This window comes from Argopecten irradians, chromosome 14, assembly GCF_041381155.1.
Source record: "Argopecten irradians isolate NY chromosome 14, Ai_NY, whole genome shotgun sequence".
Taxonomy (NCBI): domain Eukaryota; kingdom Metazoa; phylum Mollusca; class Bivalvia; order Pectinida; family Pectinidae; genus Argopecten; species Argopecten irradians.
The window spans coordinates 1593963-1621183 of record NC_091147.1 but is presented as its reverse complement, the minus strand read 5'-3'; the positions used below and the strand labels follow the sequence as shown (position 1 = coordinate 1621183).

The following is a 27221-nucleotide window of genomic DNA, read 5'->3' as shown; positions in this document are numbered from 1 at the left end:
ATGGCAATTTCCCCTGAGTAGTCTGTTAGTGGCCATTACACCACTGCTCACTTCACATTTTATTTTGTTAATTTTCACCAGCATTCCCCAGAACTGTTTTAGATGTCCTGTTAATTTTCACCAGCATTCCCGAGAACTGTTTTAGATGTCCTGTTAATTTTCACCAGCATTCCCGAGAACTGTTTTAGATGTCCTGTTAATTTTCACCAGCATTCCCCAGAACTGTTTTAGATGTCCTGTTAATTTTCACCAGCATTCCCGAGAACTGTTTTAGATGTCCTGTTAATTTTGATCAGTATTCCCCAGAACTATTTTAGATGTTCTGTTAGTTTTTACCTGCATTCCCCAGAACTATTTTAGATGTTCTGTTAAATTAAACCTGCACTCCCCAAAACTGTTTTAGATGTCCTGTTAATTTTAACCTGCATTCCCCAGAACTATTTTAGATGTTCTGTTAAATTTAACCTGCATTCCCCAAAACTGTTTTAGATGTCCTGCTAATTTTAACCTGCATTCCCCAGAACTGTTTTAGATGTCCTGTTAATTTTTTACCTGTATTCCACAGAACTGTTTTAGATGTTCTTTTATTTTTTACCTGTATTCCCCAGAACTGTTTTACATATTCAAACCGTACCTATATTATATCTTCACCATATTGCCTAGATCAATACCTGTACTGTAGGGGTAGTATGTCGACACAGCGATACTGTTTCTAGTAAAGTACGACTTATTTGTAGTTAAAAAGAGAGATGTTTGTGATTTTAATCTCTGACATACACAATCGGATAACACGATGGATGATTGGATTACCCATGCTCTCTATTTGAGTAAAACGAATGAAGATGTCTTTATGGAAGCCCCATATCTCGGTTAAGTGTACAACTCTAGTGATGAGACCACACTACAAGAAACACCTATTGATTGAAATTTAACTTCAATTTCGGTTTCAATTGCAGAACAGTCTGAACTGTAGTTTTTTCAAATCAATCACTGCCAGAATAAAAAAAAAACTGAATCACTTTTGAGGAACAAGGTGATGTTATCCGGTCAATTGAATTTTAAATCGTAAGTAGATTATAATTAATTATCGGGCTGGCTTTGATTCTTCGTTTTCTCTTATAACTTAGTATTCAGTTGAATAGGGATATACTATGTGGCCAATCTTAATATATATTGAAATAATACTGAACACATAGAGGCATCCTACAAATGCTGATAAAACATTGTGAATATTAGTCATAATCTAGGTCTAGGCGGTTATTACAGTAAACATAAAAGCAGTATTACCTTATTGTAAAACCGACTTATCATCCAATGAAGCTGCCCATAGACAACATATGTGCTCGTATCGCTTCCAAAATATGACAGGATTTGTTGGGAGCTGGTAGGTAAAAATGTATCATAGATATGACGTTACGTCATGGACTATCGTTTGCTTGTCAAAACTTGTTTTACTTTAGATTTTCGGAGATATTTCAAAACAAGATATCTAAGTGACTAATCGTAAGGTTTGTGTCTTGTCATGCTTTGAAGGTGTTACAGTGATATCTACCTTGGTATCAGTATACTGTACAGTGTGTTACTAGTGTATTTTAATGTTTTACTGGACAGAACCGTGTAAGAGATGATTACCTACACACTTTATTGGTAGACAAAGGTTTGTGTCATAGTACCCCTGAACTTAGTTACCATAGGTAATACCCAACTTTATTTTTTTATTTACATGAAATGTGTGGCATTCTCATTTGGGAAACAATAGATATAATTAAGATTTTGTTTTCGAACAGTTTCCTATAGTAATGACAACAAATATCTAATTTAAGCCGATATAGCCACACTGGGATTTTATGATACCAGTAATTAGGTAACTTAATATGAATGAAAATGATTTTAAACAAAATTGAAACACTCGTTGAATTGTTCACAGCATGGAACATTATTACTTAAGCAGTAGAAATATCAGGCATACCTTCCTTGTCTCAGGCAGCATCCCTGTACAAAACAACTCTTATTGTTAATGTTAGTACCTTGACTTGATATACTGATACTTCAACTATAAGACCCTGCTTACGAATTCAAGCACGCCGTCGTATTAAGTAAAGGTATGTTTAGTCTGTATACGAAACATGGCTTTGTAATTAGTTTTGAGGATGACGAAGCGTGGTTCTAGTGCCCTAACCATCGTTCTAACTGATAAAACGTACAAACCAATTATTTACAACCCTAAGCCGGAGCCATACATCTGGTCGTGAATGAAATATCATACCAGTTTCATGCATTTTCCAATTTTCTTTTAAAGTACAATTTATGTGTTTGAAATGTCTCTGTTCTCTATTTGCCTAGTAGAAATACTAACCGAATTTTCATGATAGGGCATAACGGAGACGAAAACAGATTCATTTGTAAAAAGTAATTTTGTCTGTTTCGTTTTCGTATTTATCAATACTTTGACATTGGCCGTTTGTCTTTTACTATGCCATGGCATTAGTTCATTGAACAAGGAAGTTGTGGTGATGAATCTAAACCTTAGTAGAGTTGTTTTGTTGGAAATAGTCCACCACTCCTTGCTAAAAGTGTGTAAATTCGTTCTTCTTAACAAGGCCTTTGTATCAATGGTATGCGTCGTAAGTGAACATATACAATTTAGAATATCTATTGTAATTGTATACATTCTTAGTATGACTACATGTTAGAGTATTCCCCATACGTTAGATGTTAAATGCTTCGCTATTGGTTAAACAACTATAACCCTAATGTGAAGTTAACGTCGATTCGTGAAATGGCATTTATAATGTGTTTTCATACTACTGAGGTATGTCTCGTTAGATCAATAAGTTGTTTACCCGCTATATATACAAATACCACGATAAGAAAACTCTGGTTTTATTCGAAATACCACAGAAATTTGATTTTTGAATGCATGCTTTATTATTCAAATAAACGTCTTTAAAAAATTAATGAGGTTGATAATACATACAGTGCCATTAGTGTATATGGAAAAATACATGTAACTTTAAGTGATGACATACAGAATGAAAATCCGCCCGTGATAAAAACTACAATGAAAAAAACTCATTTTTATCAATTTACATCGTCAATAAAATCAACATCAATCAACATCATCTGGACGTTTGAAATGACTTGTCTTCCCACACCTCGTAAAGAGGTAGGATTACCGCCTCAAATCAAATTAGAATCAGTTCTAGTGAAATCCGCAAAAAAAGTGATTTTAATGGGAAATCGATATTGGCTCGGCATGTCTTTTTAGATTATTACCCCAGTCACGTTTGATCAGAAATAAGATCCTGGTGGTGTGTTATCCCCGTGTTTATAAAATTCCTTCCACTGTCAGCAGGTAACCTTGCTTCCTAACTTCGGTGGAGGCTTAGTCTATCGTAGTTTCACGAAGGAGGTCGGAATAATTACTATGCATTTACTGTGGATAAGCACGGGTTTTCTATGTACTAGGGAATAGCTGGCCGTCAGCTTTTAACAAACAATGACATTTATATGCTGAATTATCATAGCAAATATTACCAAGCCTAATTTTCTTTTTGTTTTTATAACATTCAAGAGACGGTCTGTCTAATGAAACATAAATATGCAGCAAGTAGGACGAAATCGGTCCTAGATAATGGTAACTGTCGATAGGATATTTAAGGAAATATTCATAATCATTCACCATGAGTGCAGTCATCATTGCAGTAATTGTTTTAAGTTGACAATGGAAGTTAAAAAATCATTCAACTGAGATTAAAAAAAACAAGAATAATATGATACTTTTGTGCACAGTTTAGTTACCAAAACAGGTGTAATCGAGGGCAAATGTATTTATTATATGTTGATCCCCAGGTGTTATATAACGAACGGTAATAACACTTGTATCCAAGCAGGGAAGAAAGTGCTCTTCTTGGATACAACTGTCAAAACCAGGGGCTGTCTCAAAATTCTTTTTGAAATATACTACGTCATTGTAGCTTTTAATCTGCAATGCATTAAATATGATTTAATATCTCAGGCGATATAATAATATATCATGCTATGTAGGTATGACCAAAGAACTACAGCAATTTTTTTTTCTGATTTGTTATTCATTTAAATGATGACATTTCTCGTGGTCTTGCACCTACCAGTCGTTTTCCACATATCTATTACCTACAGTGTCTGGATACAGGAGTTTGATATAGAGCCTGAATTGGTTGATATTGGTATAAGGTGAAAGCTTTAAATATTTCCAAATAAGGATGCGATATCAGGAATGGAATGATTAATGGATTTAACTTCATGATCACCCAGACATAAATGTTCGCTGTTTATTAGACCCTGTCGATGTATACCTAAGTAATCGCTGTTGATTAGACCATGCCAATGTATACCTAAGTATGTCTATATTTGGATGACATTTTGGGATCATTGACCTAATGGTCGCCAATCGCGAAAGAAAATCGATAGACTAGAATCTTGTTGTGATTATCAAAGACTGGTTCCTGTTCCTACTTTTGGCCAGCATTATCTTACCTTACATTGAGGTAGGAAGCAATACACTGGGGAACAAAAACTTCCAAAAGAATTGCACAAGATTTAATATCAAGTATTGTGATAATGTTAGGCTATTGGTCGGCGGCAGGACCATTAGTTCCATGCCTTACAGATGTGTAGATAGTTGTTTCACTAATAGTACATGTCTGTGAATTTTAGTGGAATTCGTGTTAACTAACAATCAGAAGAGTGGTACTGCACACCAGCAGGAATACCCCGTAACACTGTCTGACCTCATGTAAATTATATGTATCGTTTCCATCAAAGGTCACACTGTCGACTGTCTATGAACTGTTACCGCAACTAAATACGACAGTATGATAAATGATCTAGATAAACATCAAATTTGAAATGTCGTGAAATGATATCCACAATACAACAGGAGGTCCGCGACCAGCACTTTTCATCATCAAGAGTTGTCGGAGACTCGATCAATGGTCAATACGAGTAGTACATACTCTCTGTCCGACCTGTAGTCGAAATTACTTTCTGACAGGATCCTATTCGGTTTCTCTTTGTTGTGCTATAAACCTTCGCCGTGTCGTAGACGGCTTGATCTTATAACAGACAATCACATTGGTTTTATTACCGTTTCCTGATTTTATCTTTGCCTATGTCTGGCCCATTCTACTCCTTGTTAGTGGGGATCATTCCATCTCATGTATTTACAAATCTCAACATACATTCCATAGAAAGAAGTCTTCCGTTGACTGTTGAAACTCTCTTCACATTTTTGCCGGCGTCTGTAGATGTTTATTGTACGGCTACCTTCATGGTTCTGAAAGACTCATTGTTTAGTTTCCTTTTCTGAATAACGACATCCCTGATTCCACAATATGTGATACAGTAGGATGTCCTCTCATTAAATCTACAGCCGATACCTCAGATACATTTGCTAGTAATATACTTATTCTAAATGTCGAATGAAATAAAACACTATTTCAATATATGCATATATCGGTTGACGATAAATTTGGAGAACATCCATTTCCTCGAAGTATATGATCGTTTAGTCTTGCATCTTTATGGAGTATCCTTGGTATAAGTTTATGGTTTGTTTACTTAGTTGTATTCGCGTCCTAGTTCGCATTTCCATTTTCTTATTTTCTAGTTGCTCGTTTGTTTGTATCCAAATTATTAATCATACAGTTGCGGTCGACTTTTGCCATCACACTATAATCGTGATCGATGTCATGTATACATTAACATTAGTCTCTTGTCTTTAATGAAATAATCTCAGTTCAGAGCGTTAAAAACGTTATCATGTAGACACACGTTCTCAGTAATATGTAGAAGGACAGTCTGTGCGGCGTGGACGACTGTCGGTATAAACGTGATAGGAGACACACAGTGCCAGGCTGATCGATCACGGCGCCCCCTGGTACCAAGTCATTGTTGCACTTCCGCTCCCGCTCCGGCACGTTAAAGTGTTGATGTTTTCGCCTACTATTGGATTTTCCAATTGCGATTTTTCCCCAGACAGAACGGAAGTTTTTTGTTGTTCAGGTTATTCCCTGGTGATTTTTACTATTGGGAAAGTAATTCATGTTACCAGGAAGGGATGTTTATGGAGCCGTCTGTTGAAAAATGCAGCCAGTTCAAAAGTGCAGTCTTCATTGTACACCTAGTCCAGGTTCCCAGTGTAAAACATATGTAATAAACTCTATAGCAGATAATTATAGTTTGTTACACCAGAATTTCAGAAGAAGATTTTTGAAGTTTTAGCCAATTTGAACACTTTTGACCCCGCCCCTAAGGTCCCTTGGGGTCAGTCATGGAGATTTGGTAAATAATATTCAATGGCCATTACACAGGAATAATTCTGACAACTTTTGACTAATTTCCTCTCACAAATGACCAAATAATGTTCAAAAATGTGTTTCCCCTTATAAACTATAGTAAACTTAACCACCTCCCACGGGGAAAACCCGAGACCCCAGGGTCATATCATTCACAACTTTAGTAGAGGGCCTTGAGACCTTTCTATCTATGAAGAGTATTCGATTCTACCACATCTGTGAGTGGAGAAGAAGAAGAAGAACGGAAATACAAATTGTTTATCGTCGTACGACAGACGACGGACAAAAGGCGATTAGAATAGTTCACCATAAGACTTCGTATCAGGTGACCTAAAAACTTTAAGCGCTTTTTCTTTTATATTGCATTTAATACATGTGTTTTTGTATATTAGGCAATGTTGTTTATTGCAGGTATATCGACGAGAAATAAAACCTTGCTACAGTGCGAAAATTAGTTAAAATTATGAGATGAACAAGTCAAACCCTTTACTGTCAATGATCATGTTTATCTAAACTCTCTTATTTAATTTAAAAAGCTCCCGTGTTTAAAAATGAAAGTTACCTAACTCTAGTTTGATAAACATGATAAACAATAGTTACTTGTTTGGTAACTTCTTCAGAGTAAATCAATGTTTTTCCCATGTTATAGGCATTTTAACAATGAACGCATAGTTTACGAGAACAATTTGAAAACTCAACTAATTACATTTAACTAGGCATGCCATACGGATGTATTAATTAATGATTAAAGTTATAGATGCATAGAGAATAAACAGTATAGTGGGGATAATTATATAAAGAGGGAGTGCTTTGACGAAACAGCACTGAAACAATCTATTTTAGGAAATGCATTCGTAAACGGTAAACAAAGGCTAATAGTACAAGGAAGAGCAGAAATGTTAAAACTAGTGATGGAAATGATGGAAATTTGAATAACTTTTAGATATTACTCTTTTTACAACCACGATACTTCAGATGATTTCCAGTGTTTTATTGGGTGTTACAAATTAATAAATTGACCTCAAACCTTTGATATAGCCCGTGCCTATACGTGGGCGATTAAAGTGACTGATTATCATCTATCTAGATTAAAGTAAGTGTACTTAATGTTTAATAAAACATGCACTGGTTCCACCTTGCCCCCAAACTTTATCGATACTATGTCGTCAGGGTACATTTGTGACGTCAACACGTTAAAGGCTAAAAATATAATTGTGTCGTATCCCCGAGAGGACAATCTAGTGATATATGGGGTTCTAACGAACACCACGAGATGACGGAGTTCGCATGACCTAGTGCACTTTGTTTCCAGGAAAAAGATTTGCTGATTAGTTTAAAAGACAGAAGAGAGCGAAATCGGGTGCCTGTGTGATTAAATCCCCCGTGTGTACTCGTATAGTGCAGCATGGTTCACACTTTAACCTTATTTAGACATTGAAGATCAGCTGGTATTGAATCAGATTCATTGTCTGAACCGGTAGATAACATTTCATGCATACATAAAACTTTTTACAACATCTTGGGGGTACGTTGTCGTGAAATTACCGTAAAGTTATCTTTTTATAAATTGTATATTTAATACAGTACATATTGATTTAATGAAGCGTATATCAAAATCAAACTTTATTAAATTGTGTTGGGACATCCTTCCGCCGGCTACATTAATTGTTTATTACATCCTAATACGACCAATATTTGTCGCCATGAGCGATTGCTAAAGTAGAAACAGAGAGTATATTCTATAGCCTATTCAGAAATTTCCTGGTGATATGCTATCATAGCAGTGTACGGTTAATGTCACCAACCTGGGTTGAATAAGTTGTCATTACCTAACAAACATTTTATCCTATACAGTATAAACATGTTTTGTCTCATCTTCAATTCCCTTGTTCAAGCTGCAATATTTACAATGTAAAAAAATAATGCGAAAAAGGAACAAAATAAATAGTTTTCTCGGGGGTATGGGGGTATTGCACATAATTGCATTTCGTTGTGAATCAGGGATGAATTATTTATTTGTTCTATACTCAGTCTTTTTATAGTATGAAATAATCTGTCACAAGTTACACAGTAACGTTGTTGTAGTGGTGTCATGTTCACTTTGTAAGATAGAAAATTATTCTTTAGACTTAACTTTTATCTTGTATCAAATGATTAAAGTTTGGTGGTTATATCGAAGCATAAAGTTGAGTAGGGTATCGATATTTGAAATGGACCGCGGTTCTGAAATGCGCGTGGCATACTCAATCTATTTAAGAATCAAGTTGAGTAACCTTTAAATGACTGTACCTATTTAGATGTAATTCTGAACGGCGTGATATGAACTATGCTTATATGCTTGTTATTTAAAACGCTCTGGAAATCATTCGAGTGGTGGTAATACTTCCCCACACACAGAAGGTTGTGTAAATGGCCATCTATGTATTAATAACCTACAAAATAGAGGTAAATACAGTGATGATGATGTCCCCGGGTGACGTAAAGCTATATCACCTTGATACCGACAGTAATGTATAAGTCGGGGCGACATCTGGATACAATGATACAGTGTTTTAATGAGAGGACTCGATCGATACCCGGCCGAGTTATGCGTGTTTGGGAGAGAAAGACTCGAATCAGTGTTTGGATGTGTAAGGATATGACAGAGCAGGTTAGAGTTCCTGACTTCTGCCACGAAATGTCAATCTTCCCTCCCCTCCAAGGTATAATTGAGTCCATAATTTGTTCGGAATGGAAGAGTCTTTCGGATAATGATTGAACACACAAGCGTTCTTGTGACAGCGTGCGTCTGTTGAACGGAGAGGCTGCTACTAAGGCCCAGCTAGCAATGTAGAACAGGCACTTCACGTGCGGAAGTTTGTTGTACACTGTCCTCTTTATGATCTTCTCTAAGGATACGTAAATGCGGTTGGATCTCTTGAGAAGATGTCTATGTGGAATATTTATACGACTTTGAGGACTTCCTTTGGATGTAGGGTGTTTCAACTATAAAGCGGTGAGTTTTCATTGTTGTCAAACCTGTCGACTGTGACCTTTTCAGAGAGACAATAAAATGCAACACATGCCATTTTGTCTCGTTAAATTGTTTTATGCATAGCAAATAACGTAGGGCGTAGAAACTGATATTATGTATTACAGGTTGAATCGATTTCTGAATGATACATTTGTATATACATATATATTTTTTGTGTCTATATTTTGGGATCTCAGAAGATTTTAGAGTTGTAATTTTGGGAAAGTTGACGACTTTGTGGAATTTGTTTCGTGCTTTGTATTATGGACCCTGAGGAATAATACAGAGAATACGACGTTCCTGTTCTGGTAATAACCGAATCACTACACCTACGTCATCAGGCATACTTTCCTATAGAGTACCAGTAACAGGGAGCATCCTCCCATCCTCTTATATCCTGTGATACTTTGACTAAACATAAACATCCTCTTATGTCCTGTGATACTTTGACTAAACATAAACATCCTCTTCTGTCCTGTGATACTTTGACTAAACATAAAACATCCTCTTCTGTCCTGTGATACTTTGACTAAACATCCTCTTTGGATAACTAAACTCCTCTTCTGTCCTGTGATACTTTGACTAAATATAAAAATCCTCTTCTGTCCTGTGATACTTTGACTAAACATAAACATCCTCTTCTGTCCTGTGATACTTTGACTAAACATAAACATCCTCTTCTGTCCTGTGATACTTTGACTAAATATAAACATCCTCTTCTGTCCTGTGATACTTTGACTAAAATAACATCCTCTTTGCTGTGATACTTTGACTAAATATAAACATCCTCTTCTGTCCTGTGATACTTTGACTAAATATAAACATCCTCTTTTGTCCTGTGATACTTTGACTAAATATAAACATCCTCTTCTGTCCTGTGATACTTTGACTAAATATAAACATCCTCTTTTGTCCTGTGATACTTTGACTAAATATAAACATCCTCTTTGTCCTGTGATACTTTGACTAAATAACATCTCTTTGTCCTGTGATACTTTGACTAAATATAAACATCCTCTTCTGTCCTGTGATACTTTGACTAAATATAAACATCCTCTTCTGTCCTGTGATACTTTGACTAAATATAAACATCCCTGTCTGTCTTGATCCTCTTCTGTCTGTGATACTTTGACTAAATATAAACATCCTCTTCTGTCCTGTGATACTTTGACTAAAATAAACATCCCTCTTCTGTCCTGTGATACTTTGACTAAACATAAACATCCTCTTCTGTCCTGTGATACTTTGACTAAACATAAACATCCTCTTCTGTCCTGTGATACTTTGACTAAATATAAACATCCTCTTCTGTCCTGTGATACTTTGACTAAATATAAACATCCTCTTCTGTCCTGTGATACTTTGACTAAACATAAACATCCTTTCTGTCCTGTGATACTTTGACTAAACATAAACATCATCTTCTCTTGTCCTGTGATACTTTGACTAAACATAAACATAAACCTCTTCTGTCCTGTGATACTTTGACTAAACATAAACATCCTCTTCTGTCCTGTGATACTTTGACTAAATATAAACATCCTCTTTTGTCCTGTGATACTTTGACTAAATATAAACATCCTCTTTTGTCCTGTGATACTTTGACTAAATATAAACATCCTCTTCTGTCCTGTGATACTTTGACTAAATATAAACATCCTCTTCTGTCCTGTGATACTTTGACTAAATATAAAACACTCCTCTTCTGTCCTGTGATACTTTGACTAAATATAAACATCCTCTTCTGTCCTGTGATACTTTGACTAAACATAAACATCCTCTTCTGTCCTGTGATACTTTGACTAAATATAAACATCCTCTTCTGTCCTGTGATACTTTGACTAAAATATAAACATCCTCTTTTGTCCTGTGATATTTTGACTAAATATAAACATCCTCTTCTGTCCTGTGATACTTTGACTAAATATAAACATCCTCTTCTGTCCTGTGATACTTTGACTAAATATAAACATCCTCTTATGTCCTGTGATACTTTGACTAAATATAAAACATCCTCTTCTGTCCTGTGATACTTTTACTTAAATATAAACATCCTCTTCTGTCCTGTGATACTTTGACTAAACATAAACATCCTCTTTGTCCTGTGATACTTTGACTAAACATTAACATCCTCTTCTGTCCTGTGATACTTTGACTAAATATAAACATCCTCTTCTGTCCTGTGATACTTTGACTAAATATAAACATCCTCTTCTGTCCTGTGATACTTTGACTAAATATAAACATCCTCTTCTGTCCTGTGATACTTTGACTAAATATAAACATCCTCTTCTGTCCTGTGATACTTTGACTAAAATAAACATCCTCTTCTGTCCTGTGATACTTTGACTAAATATAAACATCCTCTTCTGTCCTGTGATACTTTGACTAAATATAAACATCCTCTTCTGTCCTGTGATACTTTGACTAAATATAAACATCCTCTTCTGTCTGTCTGTGATACTTTGACTAAATATAAACATCCTCTTCTGTCCTGTGATACTTTGACTGAATATAAACATCCTCTTCTGTCCTGTGATACTTTGACTAAATATAAACATCCTCTTCTGTCCTGTGATACTTTGACTAAATATAAACATCCTCTTCTGTCCTGTGATACTTTGACTAAATATAAACATCCTCTTCTGTCCTGTGATACTTTGACTAAATATAAACATCCTCTTCTGTCCTGTGATACTTTGACTAAATATAAACATCCTCTTCTGTCCTGTGATACTTTGACTAAACATAAACATCCTCTTCTGTCCTGTGATACTTTGACTAAATATAAACATCCTCTTCTGTCCTGTGATACTTTGACTAAACATAAACATCCTCTTCTGTCCTGTGATACTTTGACTAAACATAAACATCCTCTTCTGTCCTGTGATACTTTGACTAAATATAAACATCCTCTTCTGTCCTGTGATACTTTGACTAAATATAAACATCCTCTTCTGTCCTGTGATACTTTGACTAAATATAAACATCCTCTTCTGTCCTGTGATACTTTGACTAAATATAAACATCCTCTTCTGTCCTGTGATACTTTGACTAAATATAAACATCCTCTTCTGTCCTGTGATACTTTGACTAAACATTAACATCCTCTTCTGTCCTGTGATACTTTGACTAAACATAAACATCCTCTTCTGTCCTGTGATACTTTGACTAAATATAAACATCCTCTTTTGTCCTGTGATACTTTGACTAAATATAAACATCCTCTTATGTCCTGTGATACTTTGACTAAATATAAACATCCTCTTCTGTTCTGTGATACTTTGACTAAATATAAACATCCTCTTCTGTCCTGTGATACTTTGACTAAACATAAACATCCTCTTCTGTCCTGTGATACTTTGACTAAACATAAACATCCTCTTCTGTCCTGTGATACTTTGACTAAACATAAACATCCTCTTTCTGATCTCTGTGATACTTTGACTAAACATAAACATCCTCTTCTGTCCTGTGATACTTTGACTAAACATAAACATCCTCTTCTGTCCTGTGATACTTTGACTAAATATAAACATCCTCTTCTGTCCTGTGATACTTTGACTAAACATAAACATCCTCTTCTGTCCTGTGATACTTTGACTAAATATAAACATGTTGTAAGTTGTAATGTAATAGAAAAAGAACAATGCTTATGGATAATGGATGTCCCCAGAAATCCCACAGAACTTGGGTAAACATTTTATTTTCTTCATTTATTTTAGCACGAGAGGCGAGTGATTGAAAACGATAACCACGATGTTTACATTTTCGACATTTAAAGTTGTTTCTCAGATTTAATCGTGAGAATCGTTGATCGATACCATCTAAATAATGGAAAGTTCCAACAGACCAACTCCTATGGGGACAATGCTTGGAGAGTCGACTGGCTTTCAAAGGAATTGGAATCATAAAGGAATGGATCACTTCAGGGTATCGTTATTCTGCGGTGTTTTGATACTTGATTAAAGGGGTAAATAAGGTGTGTATATCTTGAGATAAAATTGTTTTCACTTTGGTGATTCAATGTTCGCAACGAAGTTTTGCTGTCAACATAATAAGCTACATAAATGTTAACACCCGGCGCTACACAGTTTCTTTGCAAAGTGCAGATAGTGTGTACAGATTGCTAGAAATATTCCCCTAATTGTAGTGACCCATTTCTGGATAGTTATACCCATGCACCAAGAAAAAGAAAGTCTTTGCAGTGTCATAGACTAACTTAGGATTTTAACGGCAGAAATACGCTATGACACTACTTTCTTAGCTGTATTTTTATTTCAAATGGCTGTGACTATCTCCATGTATGTATTGGTGTAGCGACGTCATGGTGAATAAACGTAGAAATCTGTACTGAACGTAAAAAACGTGTATCCTGGTAAAATCAAAACCCATTGGGAAATACAGACACATATAGTGAGAGGACAACAGACGGAAGCCATCTTATCACCCTGGAGACCCACACGCTGATTACAAAACTAACCGGAAGTGACGTCGAGTGATGATATTGATTACTGTACTATATTCATTAGAAGACCTTTTAACAAAGTCAAACCTACAATGCATTCTGACCTGATATACTTGTAGATTACAAATTTATACTTATTATATCGCATGACAACTCAACTGGAGCTACACCGTTACTTACAATGTGAAAATGGAAAATATTTTGTTTCACTTTCTTCTTTCTTACATATATTGGTTGTTAACTGTGGTAAAAACTAATCATAAAGACTACAGGCAGCTTAAAGGTCATCATAATCAGTTTAATCATCTTCATCATAATCATTATGTTTATCATGATCAACACCATATCAGGTCTAATAAAAACAAAGAATCAAGTGCAATTAGTTTCCATTTGCAGTTTTGAATCATTAGAAGAGCACTCCTGATATTATCACTCTAACACATTTCGGGATTCACGATAGGAAATCAGGTTTTATCATTGTCTTTGCTCGTAGAAATATTAGCTTTTTAAGGACTGGATGTTTATCTGAAAGGCTATTAATGTATTAAGAGTTGTCTATGAGAAGTTTTAGCATAATGTATAGAGCTTGATAGATTGTAGCCATATAGTATATATAGGTGGTGTGTGAGTCGATAAAATCTAAACCATAGGGTCAGTAAAACCTCTACGGCTTTTCACGTCAATGTAATGTACACACAATGACCACTTTAGACTGTGTGCCCTCCTCTATCTGGGGAAGTAGACGACAGAAGTGAGCAGAGAAGTGGATGACAATAGCTATCGGGATTTTGTTTAGTAAGGCGAAGCCGGCTTCTGAGTTAGTTGTATAGATACAGACAGATACCACTGATCGAGGAGGGACTCTAGGATGGCGGGTTTAGATTGGCTTCTAATCGCCTTTATTTCTGTTTGTTTTGTTGGATGATAACCCGGCTATCAATATTTTCTGTTAACACGAGCTGTATTTATTTTATCGCTAAGTAATAACATTCCAGGCAAAATGACAGATTTATACCAATCTGATGTCTGTCTTGCTTATCGATATTGTCGATCCGATGATGAACAATACTAAATATCCTTTTAAGAGCCATGATATCTCAACGCATGTGATTCCAAACCATTTGTTCCTCAACAACTTTCACATGTTTATTCATAGAATCATATAACATCATTTTCAACGTTTTCATCCATGGTGTACTGCACGAGTGTTTGAACTGCACGGGTGTCTTCAGGATTGATATATCCAAGAGATGTATTGTACCACTCGTGCTGTCGTTTGATTCCTTCTGAATTGTTTTGTTGCTCCAGGAATCTTCGTCACGATTCCTTTCCTATATAAATAGCTATAGACCTCGATGTCTTTAATTGTATTACCTCCTGAGTTTGTATCCGTCCGATATGACCTCTGCCATCAAATATATAGTATGGAAGTAATCATAATCATGTGTGGGCAAAAATGTTGCCAAATGGACCTTGTACGGTTAGGGCTCTTTTTGGTCCCCAGATTCGTCACATTTTCAACGCTGTTCACATTGTTGTGATTTACATATTCAATACATACATAGTTTATTATCATGAAAGTTGTTTATTTTTGCAGATTCAATTTTTTTCTTTGTTTGATTAATCAACGTCCTATAAACAGCCATGGTCATGTAAGGACGGCCTCCCATGTATAGGGTGTGTAAGGTGTGTGAAGTGTGAGGTGCGTGATTTAGGAGACTGCGGTATGTTGTGTTGTATCTTCTTGTATAGTGGTTTGTTTGTTTGTTTGATTAATTAACGTCCTATCAACAGCAACGGTCATGTAAGGACGGCCTCCAATGCATGCTGTGTTGCGTGTATGTTGGGCGGATGCGTGTTTCGGGAGACTGCGGTAAATTCATGTTATGTCTTCTTGTATAGTGGAACTGTTGCCCTTTTTATAGTGCTATATCACTAAAGCATGCCGCCGAAGACACCAAGCAACACACCCCATCCGGTCACATTATACTGACTACGGGCGAACCAGTCGTCCCACTCCCTGTATGCTGAACGCTAAGCAGGAGCAGAAACTACCACTTTTATAAACTTTGGTGTGTCTTAGCCAGGGGACAACCCAGAGCCTTCCTCATAGGGGCGAACGCTCAACTCAATGCCAAAAGTGAGGCGGTGCCAACGGAGGCAATAGGAAAGATAAAGTCAGTTAGGAAGAAGAGAAAATATAAGATCCTAAATTTAGTCGCCTTTTACGATCATGCAATAGGGGCAGCAGGTACAATTTTAACGCCCTACCTGCAGGGCCCTATTACCCTTTTTATAGTGCTATGTTACTAAAACATGCCGCCGAAGACACCAAGCAACATATTCCACCCGATCACATTATACCGACGAGTTTGTGCAAAAAATATGACGTCATATTTTTGTATACGATGTAATAATCGTAAGGCAAATAGCTCTACAAATTACAATGGCAGAATAACCTTTGGCGGAACTAGTTGTGATGGTCTTCTGCAAATGAAAGCGAGAAAAAAATGCAATAAATAGAATATTCCTTGTGAAAAAATTCAAAGTTTCCACCTAACTCTATAAAATATAACTGGTATTCATCAAGAAACAAGAAATATCCTCTATTTATTTAGAACTAATGGGAACTAAGTACATTGTATAAACATTTACATTTTCGTACAGTATACAAACTGTTGGTATAGTTCCTAATTAATCGCGATGTTCTGGCGCTGCCAACTTAAAGATATTAGAGGAACACGAGAACATCACTAATACATGCTGGCTATATACAAATATCAGAATGTGCAGCATATACATGATCACAGTATTGACTCAAGACCGTCCTTTAATGACCTTGATTGTTCACAGGTATCAATCAACCAAACAAATACTGGCTCAAAATAATGGAAACGTATGTATCTGATGAATAAAAAATATCTCAACATTGAAAACGATACTGTTAATCGTCTTTGTTTAGTTTTATGTTTTAATTGCTTGTTAAGCCTAAATAATCATATACAGATTATATCTGATAACATATATCATGATTCTAAGTACTAGACAATTACACGCTGTCATGACTTTAGTACTTATATGTCTGAAGTTAAAAATGCAAAGCATGTCCCTTTATGATATGTGGTAGAACGCCCTATAATTGCGTGCTATCCAGCAAACAGAGTATGCGATATTATTTTTTCCTGTTCGAGAGTATGAAACGTGATCACACCAAAGCTTGTTTACATGTCGTACATTATATAACGTGACAGTCTTAGTACGCACGAGCTCTTGTCTGAATGTACTCATCGACCCCAAAAATGGTACATACACATTCTTATGTATACAAACCGTACAGGTGTCGGGGTTAGAGGTTAAAGTCTATCGAAATACAACTTTGATTTACAGTATTGTTTGTTTGTTTGTTTGATTAATTTACGTCCTTTTAACAGCTATTGTCATGTAAGGACGGCCTCCCATGTATGCGGTGTGTTGCATGTATGTTGTGCGAGGTGTGTGTTTTGGGAGACTGTAGTATATTCATGTTGTGTCTTCTTGTATAGTGGAACTGTTGCCCTTTTTATAGTGCTATATCACTGAAGCATGCCGCCGAAGACACCAAGCAACACACCCCACCCGGTCACATTATACTGACAACGGGCGAACCAGTCGTCCCACTCCCTGTATGCTAAGCGCCAAGCAGGAGCAGAAACTACCACTTTTATAGACTTTGGTGTGTCTCGGCCAGGGGACAGAACCCAGAGCCTTCCTCACAGGGGCGAACGCTCAACTCAAGGCCAAAAGTGAGGTGGTGCCAAGGGAGGCATTAGGAAACAAAGTCAGTTAGGGAGAAGAGAAAAGATAAGATCCTAAATTAAGTCGCCTTTTACGATCATGCAATAGGGGCAGCAGGTACAATTCTAACGCCCTACCTGCAGGGCAGATTGGTTGTTCTGTTAATGAACTTCACATTGAAGAGGAAATCATTTAAGAGCATGCACTATATAATGGAAACATAACGACGTCGCTTGTTCATTAACGTTTAATACCTTCACATATCTAGTGGAATGGATAGGATGCCGATTTACCATAATGATTTTCTAGTTACCTCGATAATAATACAAATACTGTGATGCTTTTGTTATCATGATTATATTGTCAGTGTTATGTGAGAATGATTCATTTAAATATATAGAAATGGTTTTGTTTGATTCAATACTAATCATTTATATGTTTGTTCCTGTGATCGTATAAACATAGAAAAGGCTTGTAAGTAAAAGTAAAAAAATAATTTATCTTAAAAATCATTCCATGTCTTTTACGATACATGGCGTAGCATCAATTACCTAATATAAGTGCGTTTAACCAATGTGACATATCGTGTATACTAATATATATTCAGTGTATTCAATGCTTAAAACTGTAAATGATTATGTATTACGGTAAATAGAGTGTAAATGAAGTGATTCAATTTATCTCAACAGAAATCCCCCATGTATTTGCCATTTATAAGGAACAGTTATCCATTTGTTTCGACAGAGGGTTTATTTTTTCATGGCTGATCTGTTTATCCTTTGGTGTTAATGTAGTCACGACAGCAGTAAAACATTGTCTGTTATCGTAATCAGAGCAGTAGAATTAAAACTGTGAACCATATACACATCTATACACGTCTCACTGCGTCCCGACAATACAGACGTCCATGATAATGCTTAGTGTGACTGAGACGTTATCAACGTCTAGGACAAAGTTAGTCTAACAAAACAGTTAAAAGTTTAACAAAACCTCCAGGTTCAGAATAAATAAACTCTTTGGCTTGGGCCAAAGACTTAACTTGTCATCATCAAATGATACAACTAAGTTTTGATAAACTGTTCATAAAACTACTCCTATATCGTCTAATGATGATTTACCGGTAGGTTGACAATACGTAACATTGATGAACACTAGACGTGTCGATAGCAGACCACCTAATCACTTTGCCATGATTATCCGCCACTTTTGCAGCAATAATTAATTCTGCTGTCACATTAAGTTTGTCCTCTAATTAGAACGACCAAATTAAATTTAGTATTTTAGTTGCGGTTGACAAACATTGAAAAGCCGGCGGTACCTGTGGTGCCGAGAACAAAGGATTACAAATCACACTATAGCCACTTAGTTGTTTAATTATTTACAGGCCTTGATGACTTAAAACACTGCAGCAGGATGACAAGTACATATCGTGAGGGGTATTCACATGGCGGACATTTTACCTGACGACGTAACCCTCTCATAGTGACATTTACCATTGTGATGTGGTTCTAAAAGGGATCCGTCTTACTGTTGATTACGTCACGTGCTAATTAATCCTGGAAGAAGGATTTTAGATATAAGTCTCCGTTACCTAACATGGTCTCTGCAATCCTGCTAATTGCACACGTTCCGCTATTTAGGTGTGTTTCACCTATATCCACTACCGTGGGAATCAAGTGTCTCCAAAATGTTTGACATTTCCTAAAACTCCACGGTAATCATTGTGCTAGCCTAGTTACGTAACTGAAGTGATTTTGCTTTCCCGGAGTGTTGTGTAATACCACGTGTAATAGCGCGCGGTGTAGAAACCAATTAGGTCATTATGATTCACTAACACATTGTTTTAGTTGAATTAGTGATTCCAGGGAAAAAGCCGGATTGGACGACACACCTCCATTTACTAATGTCGCGGGTTGAATGTTGTATCAGAAACGTTGTTGGATATTTAGGATATTTTACCACCTCGATAATGATACAGTGAGGGTTACTGTGTGTATTGGTGTAAATCTACGGGGACGAAGGCAGTAATTAGGAGATCTAATAGATGTATTTAGTACACACACAAATGACATCTACATCTGATCAAATATCGTACAGGCACGGTATGTATATCAGTTATAGATAAATTTATATTCTTCTATAACTTCACATTGAATTTATCTAAGAAGCGTAATACTATTACTGTTTACATACATACTAATAATATCATTGTATGTTATTGCGAGCATTATAAGAAAAGCTTATTTTCATGTTAAATTTTCGGTATAAAAATACACGTGTAGAATATATTGGTTTGGGTTTAAGTCCATCATTCAGGTTATTACATTTGGAAAATATGATCGCGTGTCTTATGCATATGGGCAGGATCGAATTCCGGCGCCATTTATCAATTGTTTCCTTTCCATTCCGGAAAGACTATGAAATAGAAGAGAATCGCTCTGACTTATATATATATATACTTATTAGTTGTATCGAAGTTTGAATCAAGAGGTAAAAATAGAACTCTTCATTCAAACGATTCCGATCATATCCATTCATTTAAAATCTGAAGTTCAGTTAATATATTTATATTACTCGCTAAGGGCGCATACAGAGAAAGAAAAGGACAATAGGCCAAAATATCGAAGAGAATTGATGTTATTCTGTATTTGTATATTGCTACATCACGACAACCATATCCTAAAATTAAACTGGGGTGACCATTAAGCATTATTGGAAAACCATACATAGAGAATCGAATCGACACAATTGATGTATGTTCATATCAATGACATGTACAAGGCAGTTTGATAAAGCCAGTCAGAAAGAGAATAGAGAGTCAGGGATTTCATTAACGCACATGTTCGACAAGGATAGAGCCAGACTTGCGCCTCAGACAGGCTCGCCGATCTGGCACTGGAAACTCATCTCATTCCAACGGATATTCAAATGTGCCTAATAAAAACAGCAACTCCTGTCAAATATATTGAGACATTCTAGATAGAATCGCGAAGTTTGATTTGACGTAAAATTGTCTAAATTGATATTTAGTATTTCTAACCATCTCTGGCCGTTCGTGCTGTGTGATGTATAGGCCCAGCGGCACCTTCCATCTTCGTTACGCTGTCGGTAGGCAGCACAAGTATAAACCATTCGTTATTTTTTTGTTACGGAGCTTTTCTATATAACAACATCCTTTAGGACGCTGCCCCACACCTTGATAGAACATGCATGTATCTGGTGAATACTACTTTATATATACATTTGGCTAACGTTTTGGCTAAATAATTTTTCTTTAGTTTGATACCATACTTTAAGCTTTAGACTAGAAAGCATATGACCCCACATTTGGTTAGTAAATTGTGTATTTCGTGACTGGTAAGTTTATAATTGAACCATTTTATAGTCGGAATAGGTCATGTACCTGGGCTAAAAATACAACACATCAAACAAATATTTTCTAATGATATAACCGGCCTAGAAAACCTTCAAGTTGGAAACAAACGTCGATGTTTACAATTTGTTTTTAGCAATCGCCTTTCTAACTGATTTTCAACTGATGTCAGATTCTTGTTTTAAATGGGGATTTTTTAATATGTCAACATAATACAAGAGGAGATGGTAAAGTAATTCACGTTACAAATGTAGAATGACATTTTCGTGAAAGGGATGAAAGATATTCGATAGATTAAACGCCTTTTTCTGTAAACACCCTTTCACCCTTTTCATTGTTGTTTGCAATTGTAACACAGAGGGTGTATTGCCTCATTTGATAATCGTTTAAAGCAGATAAAAATTAAAATGGCTATGTCACAATACTGTTGTATAAAATATTAATAACACTTGTAGGATATAAAGGTCTACAGGCAGCATTTATAAAGGCAGCGAACGGAAGCTATTCAAAACCCGTGTATTCACTTAAGCGCTAAAATGTAAACTGACTAACAAATGAAAATCTCGTCAACCTGTATACTGTTGCCGAATTGACTTTGTATCACACATTTATGGGACCAGTTGCCTTAAATCAACTATAGCGTTATACAGGAAATCCCATTTCACTACATATATATATATCATTATACAAGGAAATCCCATTTCACAATATAAATTTTCACTAAATAAATATAGCGTTATACAGGGCGATCCCATTTCACTATATACATAAAGCGTTTGAACGAAATACGAAATAGTCTTTCGATTAAACAAAATCAAGTGTGGTGCATTGGGAGAACGACTTTTCAACTGAGCACACGATATGGCATTAGTCTTTACGTGTGAGTTTATGTCAAGATCATGTCAGAACCTGGAAGAAAGTCGAACACATGTAATATTTAACACATTTTAGAATAGGATATTCACCCTAACAATTATAAAATACATGTGTGACGTACACACGTATTGTATGGTGATGGCACTCTAGTAAAATGTATGTCAAGTTGTTACGGCCATGGGAGTATGTGAGTATTATATGTACAGGCTCTTTAACAGTGTAGGATGCGCTGGCTGGTGTCGAACCAAACAAAATGCCTGCTCCAGTCACGTGTAATTTGTTAATGGTCGCGTGGCTATTTACAGGTGTTAGTAATTTTACTGTTAATGTAAACACCGCCATGAAATATAAAACGGTATACCAAGGTTAGGTAGAGGAAGTGCTGTGTCAGGCGATTTATGTCGGTACTGTTACTGATTAACAAGTTGGTGAGGGCTCAATATCCCTTACTTAGTTAAAGGAGTTTCATATGTGTTGCTTAGGACCACAGAATTACTAATACAATGCGTCGTTTCCAAAAAAAATCATCCTGTCATGAGCCAGAAAGACATTAATGTTCCTATTGATTAAGAAGAAAATTAAGGAAGTATAAATACTAGACATAGGTTTATTTGTGTGTAATCATCCGTAATCACGTATTGACTACTTTATGGTAATATGCCCATTTCTCAATGGTCTCATCATCGAACATCTATGGCGTTTCCCGTCGTACCTTAACAAACATGTCATATTTACTTTAGATACAATAATTTCGATTAAACCAATGAACTGATTTCTATATACAAAAAATATTTGAATTTAACGCGCGATTTTTAGTTTGATTATTGTATCGTTACAAGTACCGTTCTTGTGAAAAATGTAAATTGGTGCTTCTGTCAGATAGAAAATTGCTATTATATTTTCATCATATTTATTACACATGATTTAAATAGACGAACAATCACATATGTCGGGAAAATAAGTTATAACAATCATTTAACAATATCAGTCAGCTTCTTAAAGATAAGTCTAACAAAATGGTACTCAGGCACCATCAATTCGTGAAGACAACTTAGTTACAGCCAAGTTTAATGTCACTGGTGACACCAGATTTGTATCCTGATATGGCTTCCACCAGTGAATGCAACAACAAATACATTGAAACGTTTATAAATAAAAAAAAAACAAGCTTAGAGTCTATGGCCATTACGTATATATTGTTAATTGATGTATTGTATTTACATTAACCATATACTGTTTTATTCTGTTTTGTTTTGACATAACTTTTGCGATAGTCCCTTACTTAAATACCTTTAATTCGTACGGGTTACTGTGTACATTTACACGATCAAATATTTTCTTTGAGCGTGTATTTAATGCCATTTTTATTTCCTATACAATGCCGTATATATCATAGATTAATCGTGCTTCTTAATCCTAACTGATATCGTTGTGACATCTTTGACTAACTATAAACATCGGTGTGTGGTGGTGACATCTATGACTGACTATAAACATCGGTGTGTCGTTGTGACATCTTTGACTGACTATAAACATCGGTGTGTCGTTGTGACATCTTTGACTGACTATAAACATCGGTGTGTCGTTGTGACATCTTTGACTGGCTATAAACATCGGTGTGTCGTTGTGACATCTTTGACTGGCTATAAACATCGGTGTGTCGTTGTGACATCTTTGACTGGCTATAAACATCGGTGTGTCGTTGTGACATCTTTGACTGACTATAAACATCGGTGTGTCGTTGTGACATCTTTGACTGGCTATAAACATCGGTGTGTGGTGGTGACATCTTTGACTGACTATAAACATCGGTGTGTCGTTGTGACATCTTTGACTGGCTATAAACATCGGTGTGTCGTTGTGACATCTTTGACTGGCTATAAACATCGGTGTGTCGTTGTGACATCTTTGACTGGCTATAAACATCAGTGTGTCGTGGTGACATCTTTGACTGGCTATAAACATCGGTGTGTCGTTGTGACATCTTTGACTGGCTATAAACATCGGTGTGTCGTGGTGACATCTTTGACTGGCTATAAACATCGATGTGTCGTTGTGACATCTTTGTGCTAAATCGTGTGTCGTGTGACATCTTTGACTGGCTATAAACATCAGTGTGTCGTGTTGGTGACATCTTTGACTGGCTATAAACATCGGTGTGTCGTTGTGACATCTTTGACTGGCTATAAACATCGGTGTGTCGTTGTGACATCTTTGACTGGCTATAAACATCGGTGTGTCGTGGTGACATCTTTGACTAACTATAAACATCGGTGTGTCGTGGTGACATCTTTGACTGACTATAAACATCGGTGTGTCGTGGTGACATCTTTGACTGACTATAAACATCGGTGTGTCGTGGTGACATCTTTGACTGGCTATAAACATCGGTGTGTCGTGTGACATCTTTGACTGGCTATAAAAATCGTCTGGTTATAAACATCGGTGTGTCGTTGTGACATCTTTGACTGACTATAAACATCGGTGTGTCGTTGTAACATCTTTGACTGACTATAAACATCGGTGTGTCGTTGTGACATCTTTGACTGGCTATAAACATCGGTGTGTGTGTGACATCTTTGACTGGCTATAAACATCGGTGTGTCGTTGTGACATCTTTGACTGGCTATAAACATCGGTGTGTCGTTGTGACATCTTTGACTGGCTATAAACATCGGTGTGTCGTTGTGACATCTTTGACTGGCTATAAACATCGGTGTGTCGTGGTGACATCTTTGACTGACTATAAACATCGGTGTGTCGTTGTGACATCTTTGACTGGCTATAAACATCGGTGTGTCGTTGTGACATCTTTGACTGGCTATAAACATCGGTGTGTCGTGGTGACATCTTTGACTGACTATAAACATCGGTGTGTCGTTGTGACATCTTTGACTGACTATAAACATCGTGTGTGTGTGTGACATCTTTGACTGGCTATAAACATCGGTGTGTGTGTGGTGACATCTTTGACTGGCTATAAACATCGGTGTGTGGTGGTGACATCTTTGACTGCTATAAACATCGGTGTGTGTGTGACTTACTGACTATAAACATCGGTGTGTCGTGGTGACATCTTTGACTGGCTATAAACATCGGTGTGTCGTTGTGACATCTTTGACTGGCTATAAACATCGGTGTGTCGTGGTGACATCTTTGACTGACTATAAACATCGGTGTGTCGTGGTGACATCTTTGACTGACTATAAACATCGGTGTGTCGTGGTGACATCTTTGACTGGCTATAAACATCGGTGTGTGGTGGTGACATCTTTGACTGGCTATAAACATCGGTGTGTCGTGGTGACATCTTTGACTGACTATAAACATCGGTGTGTCGTGGTGACATCTTTGACTGGCTATAAACATCTGTGTGTTGTGACATCTTTGACTGGCTATAAACATCGGTGTGTCGTTGTGACATCTTTGACTGACTATAAACATCGGTGTGTCGTTGTGACATCTTTGACTGACTATAAACATCGGTGTGTCGTTGTGACATCTTTGACTGGCTATAAACATCGGTGTGTCGTTGTGACATCTTTGACTGGCTATAAACATCGGTGTGTCGTGGTGAATCTTTGACTGAAACATCTTGTGGGACTCTTGACTGGCTATAAACATCGGTGTGTCGTGGTGACATCTTTGACTGGCTATAAACATCGGTGTGTCGTGGTGACATCTTTGACTGGCTATAAACATCGGTGTGTCGTGGTGACATCTTTGACTGACTATAAACATCGGTGTGTCGTGGTGACATCTTTGGTGACTATAAACATCGGTGTGTGTCGTGGTGACATCTTTGACTGACTATAAACATCGGTGTGTCGTTGTGACATCTTTGACTGACTATAAACATCGGTGTGTCGTTGTGACATCTTTGACTGACTATAAACATCGGTGTGTCGTTGTGACATCTTTGACTGACTATAAACATCGGTGTGTCGTGGTACATCTTTGACTGACTATAAACATCGGTGTGTCGTTGTACATCTTGACTGACTATAAACATCGGTGTGTCGTTGTGACATCTTTGACTGACTATAAACATCGGTGTGTGTGTGACATCTTTGACTGATATAAACATCGGTGTGTCGTTGTGACATCTTTGACTGACTATAAACATCGGTGTGTCGTGGTGACATCTTTGACTGACTATAAACATCGGTGTGTGTGTTGTGACATCTTTGACTGACTATAAAACATCGGTGTGTCGTGGTGACATCTTTGACTGACTATAAACATCGGTGTGTCGTTGTGACATCTTTGACTGACTATAAACATCGGTGTGTCGTTGTGACATCTTTGACTGACTATAAACATCGGTGTGTCGTTGTAACATCTTTGACTGGCTATAAACATCGGTGTGTGGTGGTGACATCTTTGACTGACTATAAACATCGGTGTGTCGTTGTGACATCTTTGACTGACTATAAACATCGGTGTGTCGTGGTGACATCTTTGACTGACTATAAACATCGGTGTGTCGTGGTGTGACATCTTTGACTAACTATAAACATCGGTGTGTCGTTGTGACATCTTTGACTGGTTATAAACATCGGTGTGTCGTTGTGACATCTTTGACTGCTATAAACATCGGTGTGTCGTTGTGACATCTTTGACTTGTTATAAACATCGGTGTGTCGTGGTGACATCTTTGACTGATTATAAACATCGGTGTGTCGTTGTGACATCTTTGACTGGCTATAAACATCGGTGTGTCGTTGTGACATCTTTGACTGGCTATAAACATAAGTGTGTCGTTGTGACATCTTTGACTCGCTATTAACATCGGTATGTCGTGGTGACATCTTTCACTGGCTATAAACATCGGTGTGTCGTGTGTGACATCTTTGACTGGCTATAAACATCGGTGTGTCGTTGTGACATCTTTGACTGGTTAACGTTATAAACATCGGTGTGTCGTTGTGACATCTTTGACTGACTATAAACATCGGTGTGTCGTTGTGACATCTTTGACTGGCTATAAACATCGGTGTGTCGTTGTGACATCTTTGACTGGCTATAAACATCGGTGTGTCGTTGTGACATCTTTGACTGGCTATAAACATCGGTGTGTCGTTGTGACATCTTTGACTGGCTATAAACATCGGTGTGTCGTTGTGACATCTTTGACTGGCTATAAACATCGGTGTGTCGTTGTGACATCTTTGACTGGTTATAAACATCGGTGTGTCGTGGTGACATCTTTGACTGACTATAAACATCGGTGTGTCGTTGTGACATCTTTGACTGCTATAAACATCGGTGTGTCGTGGTGACATCTTTGACTGCTTTGAACATCGGTGTGTCGTTGTGACATCTTTGACTGACTATAAACATCGGTGTGTCGTTGTGACATCTTTGACTGCTATAAAC

At 36.8% G+C, this 27221-nt stretch overlaps 1 protein-coding gene across 6 annotated transcripts in view; it reads left to right on the top strand.

Moving 5' to 3' along the window:
* LOC138307743 (thrombospondin-2-like) overlaps nt 1–27221 on the top strand; it is a 74052-nt gene that overhangs the window by 12592 nt on the left and 34239 nt on the right. Inside the window, exon 1 of one of the 6 annotated variants that reach the window (XM_069248606.1) lies at nt 8909–9333. The exons of 4 other annotated variants lie outside the window; for them this stretch is intronic. The gene's annotated coding sequence lies outside the window, so the exon portion shown is untranslated. Of the gene's footprint in view, nt 1–8908; nt 9334–18334; nt 19696–27221 lie in introns of those variants that run through there. One more of the 6 variants, XM_069248604.1, reaches the window with a different exon arrangement.